General features: G+C 42.2%; 1 protein-coding gene across 2 annotated transcripts in view; it reads left to right on the top strand.

Annotated features, from left to right (window-relative positions):
• thrab (thyroid hormone receptor alpha b) overlaps positions 1-12,712 on the top strand; it is a 482,714-nt gene that overhangs the window by 301,706 nt on the left and 168,296 nt on the right. For both annotated transcript variants that reach the window (XM_034707682.1, XM_034707683.1), the window contains one exon: positions 11,764-11,842. The gene's annotated coding sequence lies outside the window, so the exon portion shown is untranslated. The remainder of the gene's footprint in view (positions 1-11,763; positions 11,843-12,712) is intronic.

Genomic DNA, 12,712 nt, shown 5'->3' with positions numbered 1-12,712 from the left:
CCCCCAGTCTAGTTCAAAGCCTTATGTTTGCCACCAGAGAGGGGGTGTATCGGTGAACTTGGGGCCCACTGCCAGAATTTACCCTCAAGATGTTTTCAGTTCAATGCCCTCTGAAGTGGGAAGACTTTTTCTGCTTCTGTTTCAGACTTCCTTGAACCTATTGTGGAATTTTTATCTGCTGAGATCATATTATTGGTGCTTTAGCAGAAGAAGAAGTAGAAGCATAAGTCATACAAAACATCCCCAGCATCAAAGTGAAATTTTTAAATGCAGACTGTGATGCCTTTGCCTCAGTGACAAGAAACAGCACCGTCTGTTTGATTTGTAACAACTGTAAAATGGTTCAGCAAATACTCTGATCCAGTCTCTTGAAATACTTCAACGACATCCGATCTCTCGCAGTTTGACTGTGAGAGCGTCATAAACTGATGAGAGGCAGGGCTTGATAATGTAAGGATGTGGTGTTGACGTTGGGGTGAGGAGGGCAGGCTTGGTTAGATAGGAATCAGACGATCAGTCATGGTGAGCACGAGTCTCAGCCTTTGATGCGTCTTATCAAAGCCTCGCCCTCTGTCTTTCCCGGAACACCTCCAGGCTGATTAAGAACTGTAAGATAATGAGATAATCCTGTTTGGAAGTTTCTGTAGGTCAGATGAAAACTTGAAATGTACAACAAAAGACCCATAGAATTACCAAGCTTTCATCCATCCATCTATCTGCAAGTCCATTCAACAAGTCATCCTTTTGTCTTTCTTATCACCTGCCATCCTTTCATAAACATCTCTCCTTATATCAGTTAACAACAATCCAAGTTTCCCTCCAATTACTGTCCATCCATCCATCAATCCATCCATCCATCAATCCATCCTGCACTTCACCCATTCATCTATCTGCAAGTGCATAACAATAGTCATCCATTTTTCTACTTAACCATCCATCTTATCATAACCATCTCTCTATCATCAACCATCCATCTATCAATCTTCCTATGAATCTCCCTCCAATGACAGACAATCCCTCCTTCCATCCATCCCTCTATTCACACCTCCAAACAACCATCTAACCAACCATCCATCCATCCAGCTTTCCGTCTATCAAACCATCCATCCATCCATCCATCCATCCATCCATCCATCCATCCATCCATCCATCCATCCATCCATCCATCCATCCATCCATCCATCCATCCATCCATCCATCCATCCAATCAACCAATCAACCATCCATCTCGCTGTCCATCCATCCATCTGTTCATCTAGCTGTTCATTCATCCATCTAGCCATTGAGCTGTTCATCCATCCATCCATCTTTCCTTCCCTCCATCCATCCATCCATCCATCCATCCATCCATCCATCCATCCATCCATCCATCCATCCATCCATCCATCCATCCATCCATCCAGCGGCCTCTCCATCTATCCAGTTTTCCATCCATCCAACCATCCATCCATCCAGCTTTCCATCTATCTAACCATCCATCCATCCATCCATCCATCCATCCATCCATCCATCCATCCATCCATCCATCCATCCATCCATCCATCCATCCATCCATCCATCCATCCATCCATCCATCCATCCATCCATCCATCTTTCCATCCATCCATCCATCCATCCAATCAACCATCCATCATGCTGTCCATCCATCCATCTGTTCATCCAGCTGTTCATTCATCCATCTAGCCATTGAGCTGTTCATCCATCCATCTTTCCTTCCCTCCGTCCCTCCATCCATCCATCCATCCATCCATCCATCTCTCCATCCAGAGGTCTCTCCATCTATCCAGCTTTCCATCCATCCATCTCTCCAACCATACATCCATACATCCCATTTTTGATCCATTAATAACTCCATCCGTCCGTCTGTCCGTCTGTCCGCCCGTCCGTCCATCCTTCCGTCTGTCCGCCCGTCCGTCCGTCCGTCCATCCATCCATCCATCCGTCCATCCATCCATCCATTCATCCATCCATCCATACAGTTGTCCATCAATATATCTCGCCATCTTTTCATCTATCTATCCAAATCATCCATCCTTTCACTCTGGATGTCTGATGTATTTTTGTGTCTGTTTTGCGTCCAATTATTTTACTACCTCATGTTTATGATGGAGTTTGGTTCAGATCAATGTTCATGTGCTTTTATCAACATTAAAAAGGACCAGCAGCAGTTATCTTTAAGATGTCCTTAATAATATTTTGTTTACAGCTTGCTGATTTTTGGGGTTTAATGCACCTTTAAATGAAGAAGAGACTGTATCAGCTGTTTCATTCTGCTCTACTCAAAGAAGAAAACAATTTCTTGGACGCCGTTCAACCTGAAAGTTTGCGATCATATACCATGGAACATTATCTGGCACTGCAGCAGTACATGCTTGATACACTATATAAGATATCTATCCAGTCAGTGCAAATATAGCACCAGCATGTGATCTCATGCCAGGCTGAGGCTCATGAAGTCCAACGTGACATAGGACGCTGATCAGCACAGAACGCTCCTACAAGATGACTGTGTGTTCACATGGGATCAACAGGGCTGATGTGTCATCGGTGTGGGAGATAGGGACCTGGATGTATTATCACAAAAATAATCTGAAAAAATCTCATAATGTTGGCGGACTAACACTGGACATGTTAAACCAGGAGGGGTGAAGACTGGAACAGCAGAGGCTGAGACACATGGAACATGAGCATGTGACAGCTATAAAATTACTGGATCCTACATTTCTCATGATGCAACTCAGCAGCATCTCTCACTAGGCGACCTTTGCCTTTTATGTGACCTCACCTTTTGGCCTTTTTGCCTCTATTTGATAGGACAGGTGAGGAGAGACAGGAAATGTGGGGAGCAGAGAGCAGGGGAAGACATGCAGGAAATGGTCGACCGTCCAGGAGTTGAACCGGCGACCCCTGCGACAAGGACTGTAGCCTCTGTATGTGGGGCGCTTAGACCACTAGGCCACCAGCACCCTGTGACCTCACCTTTTAACTTTCCCGCCCACAGTTCATAATGCTCACTAGCTGCTCCATATTTTAAGCCTTGCTTGAGATGCTGATGACATCAGGGTCCTTAACTTTCTCCCTCTAAGTCAAATATTTTCCCAACATGTTTAATACTCTCCATGATGGATTTACTGGACCTATTGTGTGGAAATGTGCGGTTTAAATGCGATCAAAGAAGTGAGGGTGACTAATGAGTATTAATTACACATCACATTCAGCCAATCAGCAGCTGTTGACGGGCAGAATCATCGCCACATTTTGTCTGTCAGCTATTCCCAAACAATTCAAACGCGGATACCATCTGGATGATTCATACTGGTTTTTGACATCCCAGTGCTGGTTAACCACCTGTCAGATTCTTGCCTTGAAAGCCAACACTGCATGGGGACTGAGAAATCCATTCCCTCACGCACACTCCTCTTCCTCCCCTCGTTTCCCAACACTCAAATTATACTATTGGTTAGTCTTGTCTCCAGCAGGAGGGCATCATATGACCGCTTCTCCATTCAGGCTCCTTATTGTCTGCCCAGTTTCCACTCACAGCAAGCTACTTCTCTCCTTGTGCCCTGTCTTTTCTACACATGCAGGTCTGCAAGAGAAGAGCCCTCCAGCTAATTAGAGACTTGCCAGTGGAATTTCACTTTGACAAAGGAAGCCATTCATGTCAGGAGGATGGTGAAAAGGCCGCACTGGCAGCAGCGATAGCATTGCTCAGAGGAGTTAGCGAAATGAAGAGACTTCCCTTTAAAGCTGGTCCTCCTCTAAAAGATACTCGAGCTCTTAACTCAAAGCGGTGCTGCGCCAGTCTGCCGGCCCGACTCTCTTTCCTTCTGTTTTGCCATCTATCATCTGCCGTTGCTCTGCAGAGTGGAAGGGTTAGATCTGACTTGGCCCCAGTGACAGACTGTCAGCGCAGAGGCTAAATAGTTGACCTCCCATCTTTACATGTTGTCTTCAGTGAGTTGACGCGGTGTCTTTGTGACCCATATTCCTTTGATGCACTTTTCATTTTAAACTCCATACAGTGCTCAGACACAATCCACTTCACTGCCACAGTCTGTCTCATAGAGTCTTTACAAGGAGGGGGTTTGTGGACTCCCCTTTGGAAGCTTCTACATTGTCTTTTGGCTCTTTCCTTCAAACTAACAAGGGTTGTCCTAACACTTGAATTATTAACCTCTTAAAGAAACCACTAAAGAAAATATACTCTCTACCTTTAAGAGATAGTTGGCGGAAATAGAGTTCCAGGAACACAGAGGGGTTCTTGTTGGTAATTACCTTCCTGCTCGCCTGCAGGTACAGAAAAAAAAATCATTGAACGCTGAATGAAGAGTGGCTTTAGATGAATTATAAAATCCCTCAGCACCTTCCTGTGGTGTCTGTGAAGCTGAAGTGAGTCTTTATCTGTTTCTTGGATTGTCACCGCTGTGAAACAATCAGAATGTAGTTATTATTTCTCGGCTGTATAACGCCGCTTAATGACTTCTCACAAAGGCTTCAGGATGAAACATTTATAATGGGCCATTTTTTAATACTGAAGCTTCAGTTCTTTTTGACTGTAGACATAAAAATGAAGAGAGATTCTACCCATTTTTTAAATATGTCACCGTGAGAGTATCTCTCCTTTTTAAACTTAACGGGTCTGTAATCTTGATTATTGTCCTTTTTACTCTAATGGGCACATCATTTACAAAAATGAACGTCATGCTTTTGGGAGTGAAAATCATTTTTCTAAATGGGGAGCAGAGATTTATTTGTACGCTTAAAATATATATATTTAGCTCCACTGAGATTAATGCTGATGCCTCAATATGAACCAAACCTGACTGTCAATGCATTTTTTTCTGCATGAATACTGAAATGCATTTCACTATTGCCACTGGATCTGTACTTAACAAAGGATTTCACAGCAAATGAAGATCTCTCTTCTTCAAACTAGCATCAGACAGATTGTTTGCATGCACAGTTAAGTCGATTTATGGCTATGATGCGATCAGGCAATTTAATTGGACCACTGTCCTTGTCCTAGAGCACTGGGCGAGAACTGATTCATTGACAATAGTATGTCTGCCTCCATCACAGTGGGTGGCAATATTCCCCTTTCAGCAAGTTACTCCAGGACCTTCCTGTGGTCATAGACGTTCATACAACCATATGTCTTCTTGTAACCAGTCTGCTCACCCTCTGCTGGTCATCAGAAGAATACAGCTAGTTTACCTTCTGCATAGTAGCATCAGACAACTTGTTTGCATGCACAGTTTAGTCAACTTATGGTTATGGTGCCATCAGGCAATTTAATTGGATCGCTGTCCCTGTCCCAGAGCACAAGCCTCGGGTGGAAACTGATTCATTGACTTAAGTATGTCTGCCTCCATAACAGTGGGTGGCGATATTCCCCTTTCAGCTTGTTACTTTTGGACCTTCCCCTGGTCATAGACGTTTATACAACCATATGTCTTCTTGTAACCAGTGTGCTCGCCCCCTGCTGGCCATTAAAGAGAATGAAGAATTAAGCTAGTTTTTCTTCTGCAAACTAGCATCAGACAGCTTGTGTGCAGACATAGTTTAGTCGACTTATGGTTATGGTGCCATCAGGCAATTTAATTGGATCGCTGTCCTTGACTATAGTTTGTTCACCTCCACCACAGTGGGTGGCAATACTCCATGTTTCAGCAAGTTACTCCTGGACCTTTTTCTGGTTGTAGATGTTAAATACAACCATATCTCTTCCTGTATCCAAGAATTGAGCTAGTTTGCCCTCTTCAAACTAACATCAGACAGCTTGTTTGCACGCACAGTTTAGTCGACTTATGGTTAATGGTGCCATCAGGTAATTCAATTGGATCGCTGTCCTTGTCCCAGAGCGCTGGGTGAGAACTGATTCATTGACTTAAGTATGCATGTGGCGATATTCCCCTTTCAGTTCGTTACTTTTGGACCTTCCTCTGGTTATAGTCGTTTATACAACTGTATATCATCTTGTAACCAGTGTGCTCGCCCTCTGGTGGCCATTAAAGAGAATGAAGAATTAAGCAAGTTTGCCTTCTGCAAAGTAGCATCAGTCAGCTTGTTTGCATGCACAGTAGGGGTGTAACGATTCTTTTTAACAACGATTTGATTCATATCATGATTCGTGGTTGCCGATACGATTAAAGGACAATATTGGTTAATTTAGAACAATACAATCCGAAGCGATTCAGTGACTTGAAATCAATGCATTAACTTTTTAGCCAAAAATTCAACCAGTGTGACTGTGAAATAAAATCCTTGATACTGGACAGTCCTAGATTCCTGTTGTTTCTTGTAAGGGAATCGGGTATAACTTAATTATGGATATAAACAAACAAAGTAAACAACAACTAATTGCAAATGCATTCACATTTTATTTGAATGAATTACAACCAACACTTCAGGTTGAATTAACAGGAGGTTAACCTTCTCTGCTCTCATTTTCAATATTTGATACATTTTCAATAAAAGTACAGTAAGTGGAACCAACATTTCAAAAGTAGGTTTACCTGCTAGCTCTGCTTTTGTTTGTCAACATAAAGATAATACAATATTTATATCGAAGTGTTTCCACACACTGGATCGCAATGGTGGCTTGATCATTTCTCACTCGCCAGCTTCTCCTCTTCCATCCGCCATGCTATGTTTTGTTGTCTGCTGGCGCGTGGCGATGACGTCACAGACAGGCAGCCAGAATTGAGTAACGTTTAACCAAGCGGCAACCTCCGGTCTAAAAATATAAGTCAATGCGGAAGTGTTAAAAGCTGCAGTTCATCGAGGATCTGCTTGAGGCTGGCTCCGGAAGTACCGGAAGTCACATACACATGAATGGGAAAAAGACGATCTTTGCAGCATTAATAAACATGTTTACAGCCTGGTACAAAAGACGAGTGTAGTCTGAATAGCTAATTTCTTGATGTCCTCTCACTGTGAGGGGGGTGAATTTTTTTCTAATTCAGCAATTTCGAAGATATTGAGATTACCAGTCTTCCAATGAGAGGCACAGCTGCCTGCAGGAACACTGCAGCTGTTGGCTAGGAGGCTCAAAGCCCGCCTCTTCACGTCACACTGGCTCGACAGAAGCAATATGGCTGCCACAGCCGATTGGTCTCAAAACAGCGCTTCAGAAACAGATGGGTGACGTCACGGATACTACGTCCATATTTTTTACAGTCTATGCATTTAACATCTTTATCATTAAAAGTGAAAAAAAAATAAACATCATAAAAAGTCTGCCATGCTTAATTCCAATGTGTTATTTCCTAGTATCGATACAGTTGATTTATTACCTTTTAAAACGATGTTAGATCAATATATGTCGTCTGCCGAGCACAGATCGATGTAGTCGGATCATAGGAATATAAATCAATACATCGATGTATTGGATGAGTCGTTAAGTCAACTTGTGGTTATGGGGCCATTAGGTAATTGAATTGGATCGCTGTCCTTGTCCCAGAACACCGGGCGAGAACTGATTCATTGACTAAAGTATGCAGGTGGTGTTACTTTTGGATCTTCCTCTGGTCATAGCCATTTATACAACTGTATATCTGTCTGTGTCCATTGTGCCTGCCCTCTGCTGGCCATGAAAGAGAGTGAATAATTAAGACGCTTTCACATTTGCTTCACTTTGAAAAACCAAGAGTCTCAAGTCCACCTCTCCACCACAGTCTACGGTCTGACAGCATCCTCTTTCATTAAGTGTCCTTCAGCTTATCTATCTGTAAAATAAGTCATGTTTAGAGGCTTTTCCACTTCCTCAGTCAGAGTATCCATACCACCAACCCCTCCATCAAACCCCCCTCCGCAGCTTCTCTGCAGGAAAATTGATTCTTTATGTTCTGACGGAGGGGGAATTCCCCCTGTGCGGCATGTGAAATGCAACCCACCCGTGGCCTTTTCATCCCGTTTTCCACACATGCCATCAAGTGCATGCTAGAAGAGAGCTGTATGGGTAATTTTTCTGTCACAGTGGTTGAAAGTTTGAATCATAGCATCAGTGTATATATGCAGCTATATGGCACATTGGCTGGATTTTCAAATGAGAAACTCAAGGGGAAAGTTTACGCTGCTTGACCAGGCTTTGACCACATCTCGGTGTTCGCCTCAGCAGATGGAAAATACTAAAGTGGAAAGCTCCAGAGAAAAATAGTGAGTTACCTTGACTTCTAATTTCATTACTGGATTTAGAAACTTAATGTGGATGAAATAAACAGACTGGATTTCTGTTTCTGTAGTTTTTCAAATCATTTTTGTAAATCCAGAAACTATAAATACAATATGACTTCGTACTCGGCTTATCCCTTTTTTTTAAAGTCTGCGGTATCCCACAGCTGTTTGGATTCTCTCAAGAGAGACTATCCAGACCAATCTGGTGTGTAAGGACTTAATCTATGATGGAGAAATGGATTTAGCTCAAAATAATCAATGCATGTTGTCTGAAAGAGAAGGGTGCAGATGAATGCAGAGGCGGAAAATCACCAAAACAAACATGGCGACCGCTTCAGACCTGCTCAAAGTCGATACTTTGCACAATTCTGCATTGGCTTCTTTTTCCCACACTAACCAGAGCTGCTAATGTAGCATCCACCATAGTGAATACCAGTGAGAAAAACATCAACTTCCTCAATTAATATCACCTCCAATCACACTCCTCATATGAACCAGCTGCACACAACAAAACTGAAGAAGTGATGCACACACACACACAGTCAGTTTTAACCTCACAAATGGTTTCAACACAACATGTAGACACTTCCTAATTTCACAACATACACACACTCCCCCACATATAGAAAGTCTGACACCCTCACACACATCCACATATGCTCTGGCACATGCATTGCTTCCAGCACTTCCTGTCCAATGGGACCATGAAGACATTAACAGCGTCCTGTTTCCCTTCCTGTGTCAAAGCACTTTGGAGTTGAGGCGCTTTGCTCTCCTTAAACCTTCTCACCTTCACAGGGATTGTGACAGTTTCTGGATATTTTCTCTCTTCAGTCCTTCCTTTCCTTTCCTCTCAGCGTCTGTTTCATTGTGAGTCTCTTGGCCTTTGTTAGGTGGAGAGTAGCTGTGAGTACTGTGGGTGTTACTGCTCATGTGGAATGTTTATTGGGACACAAAGCATAATGAACTGCAGCAGGGTTGAGTTGCCTGTAAAAGCTCACGTTAAGTTTGTCATTAGAGCGTCGTTTTACGACTAAAAGTTTCATGTTTTTAAATACACATCCCAGATAATGAAAGTTATATACTGCTAGTGTGAGCTTTGTCAGTTTTTCATTTTGTGAGATATACAAAAACTGGCCACGAAGCACGGGCCTGTAACCTCTTAGTGCATTATTTAGATCAGCAACATTTCCTACTCAAGCAGCCAAAACCCCCAAATATCTCTGTATGGATTTGGTGGTGGAGACCAAAAATGGATCAAAAAGTAAAAATTGGGACGTACATTTTCCAGATGACTCTTAATGAACAGTTAAGCTTTTTTTCTGTAACCTCTTAGTGCATTATTAAGATCAGCAACATTTCAAACTTAAGCAGCTAAAAACCCTGAATATTTTTTTAGTGGCTCTTTGACTTTGTCAACTTTACAAAACTCAAAACTCAAATCAAAAACCAGCCATGGGCACGGGTCCAAAGATTGCTAATGTCCAGCCAAGTATGCAGTATTTTTGGTTGTTTATTGTACAAAAAAAAAAAGGCTTCTCTCAAACAATAGGTAGCATCTTTGTGCTTTGAAATCTCCCTATGAAAACACCATTCACCTTCCCTGGTGTCCGCCCCTCCTATCTTACCTGCCCATCTATATACACTTCACAGGGTGCAAAACTATCAACCTATAAAGTGAGTTATGAAATATATTAACCCCTCAGTTATGTTGCGGGTCAAATTGACCCTTTTTAACGTTCAAAAGTCTAGAAAAAAATGTTAAGTATTTTTTCGTTATGAAAAGTCTCCTGCTTGGCTTAATTGGTGAAATCAACATAAACAATGAAAATGGTTCATTTCACATTTTAGGTAATATATGCCTTCCAGACAGAAGAGGTGTCTTGAGTTGATTTATCAACATCACCTCATAAAAAAAAGAAATTCTAAATAAAATAAACAAAAAGCTGTATCATGTAAAACTATTGTATTTATATTTAAGTCTTTCCAATGTACATCTAAAAAAGTTTTAATGTGAATTTTTATGAAAAACAAGCGAGTTATCCTCATTAAACCATTATCTGTGAGGATTAAAGAACACCATTGCACTTTATATTGATTTAAATGTTTAGAAATGGTGTTAACAATGAGATTTAAAAAATGTTTATTGTAATTTTTTTGGGGGTTCTGACACTTTTGGATAATTTAATATGCCCTAGGTGAAATTAACCCAGGAAACAAACATAACAGGAGGGTTAAGAACACCTAAGGCATCAAACTTAATCCTGGAGTTACCTTAAATGAAATAACAATAAATTATTGATTAAAGTAGAAATAATCAAATATATGAAACAATGTAAGTAGCTCTAACAGGATGTGTACTCTGAAGGTGTACCGATGCAGAACATGTGGTGACATATCTTCCCCACAGTTGATCACGAGTGCACTGAATCGTTGCTGTTTTGCATAAAGATGAACTTCACTGAGTTTCCCCTGTCACCAGAGTCACTCAGGTTTTGCAGCAATCACTGTGCTCATTGTCAGGTTGCACTTTCAAGCTTTAAACCAGTGAAATGAACATGTATTTTGTCCCTTGTTGGTACCTGTAGTGTGAGCACATAGTTAGATGATAAGCAATTAAGCATGGCTGATACTTCTTTGTCTGAACATGCTGATTATAAGGAGCTGAATTGTTGATGTTGTGAACCATGTGGACAAAGACAGAGCTCTCATGGTTTTTTGGACTCAGGTTCTACTTCATCCATATCAGACGACTCTCTAAGTCTGTTTCCCTTTGGAATATTTGTGGATCCACCAACCTCATTGGCCAGATCTGAATAGTGTGACTGAGGATCTATGACTTTGAGACAAATACGATTTTACTAATACTTCAGGGCTGACAATCTGTTATGAAGTTTGAGAATGGAGCGCTAATGTTAGCACAATGGAGTTGCCCTTGCTTCCTATATAAGCTGATGGGTTATTAAACATCAAAGTCATCAACTCCGTAGCGTGCATGCTAACCTCTGCCTGATGTCTGTCAAGGTCTCTGGTTCCAGTCCTGACATTAAAACCAGTACTGCCAGCTGTAGGAGGATGTTTCTGCTCCCATTATAGCATGACTGTGACCCAGGCCCATAGATAAATGTTTGCCTTTCATGTCCGTCTGTGAGGTAAACAGACCGAGGCTTCTGAGGCCAGGGCTGGATTTTCCCAGAGGGAGGGGGTTTGAGAGGGAAGGGAGAGTAGAAATAGATGGAGATGGGGAGGAAGAAGAAAACAGAGGAAAAGGGAAATGAGAACACAAAAATTGGGTTTGCATACTTAAAGGAAATAAGGGCAAAGAAAGATGAAGGTGCAGAAGTCAAGAGAGGAAAGAGAGTCCGGGAAGTAGAGTGAAAAGTGAGCATGAGGAATGAGGACAGAGGGAAAAGGGGGATTTCAAGGGGAGGAGGAGGGAGGGGCCTTCTTGCTGGCCTTTGTACTGTACGGCCTTGTTTGTTTTCTATATGCTATATCCCTCCCTTCCTCCTCCCTCTTCCCCCCCCTCCGCCTCCTTTCTCAGCTGCTCACCCACCCTAACAATCCGCTTTTTATTTCTTCCAGGGCGGAGACAAGGCGGACCACACAACGCAGGAGGCCTGGGGAAATCATTAACGGCATACAAACACATGCAGCATGACTGGTAGGTTTTTCTTCTGTCCATCTCTACGTGTGTGTAAAACATGTTTGTTTATTACCTTTGTGTGCACACAACAGACTCACCAGCAGCCGCTCTGGAGACGGTGCTGTTTTTGGGGTTATAATTCATACTCTATCTTCATTCTCTAATCGTGCACAGTGACACGTCACATATATACAGCTCCCCCTCTCTCCAGAGCCCCGCCTCCAACACTCACATTTCTATAGCTCACAACCAGGAAGTCTCAGTTTATCCCCGTCTCTGCAGGTATTATAAAGATGCAATTTCCGCCGGATACATGGGCGACATATACTCCCTCCCTTTTCCATGATCCGGTTTTTAAAAAATTCAAGGTTTCCGTTCCTTAAACCCCTAAAAACAGGGTCAGCCAGAGTCCAGCTGTTGCAACTTAGATGAGAGACGCTCCAATTCATAACATCCAGGTCACCTTGAGTCGTTACCAGCCACCACTCGCAGTAAGATTAAGCCTTTTGAGCAGGGATGAGTGTAGTGTCATTTTTTCCCCCTGTGTATCGCCTGTCAGGATTGATGCAGGTTGATATTAATAGGATCATTTAACAGCTTTATTGGTGATATGACAGAGGAGAGACAACAAGGAATCAGAGGAGAAAGATTTCCCCTGCCTGATATGTTGCAAATTAGGTTTTCCACCCCATGGAAGCCATGATCTATCACTTTATAATACTCATGTATAATGTCGGTGAAAAATGTGACAAGGGGTTTCTCATTGTTATCCAATATTGCAGCTCCACTCAGCATCACACACCTTCTTATTGAGTTCCAGCTCTCTGCGTAGCTGTCAGTCCTCAAACTTTACAGTTTTGGTGAATCTCACTGCTTACATAGTATTGA

The sequence above is a fragment of the Notolabrus celidotus genome, chromosome 18, assembly GCF_009762535.1.
Source record: "Notolabrus celidotus isolate fNotCel1 chromosome 18, fNotCel1.pri, whole genome shotgun sequence".
Lineage (NCBI taxonomy): Eukaryota > Metazoa > Chordata > Actinopteri > Labriformes > Labridae > Notolabrus > Notolabrus celidotus.
The sequence above is the reverse complement of the archived record's forward strand: the minus strand, read 5'-3'. Positions and strand labels throughout refer to the sequence as shown.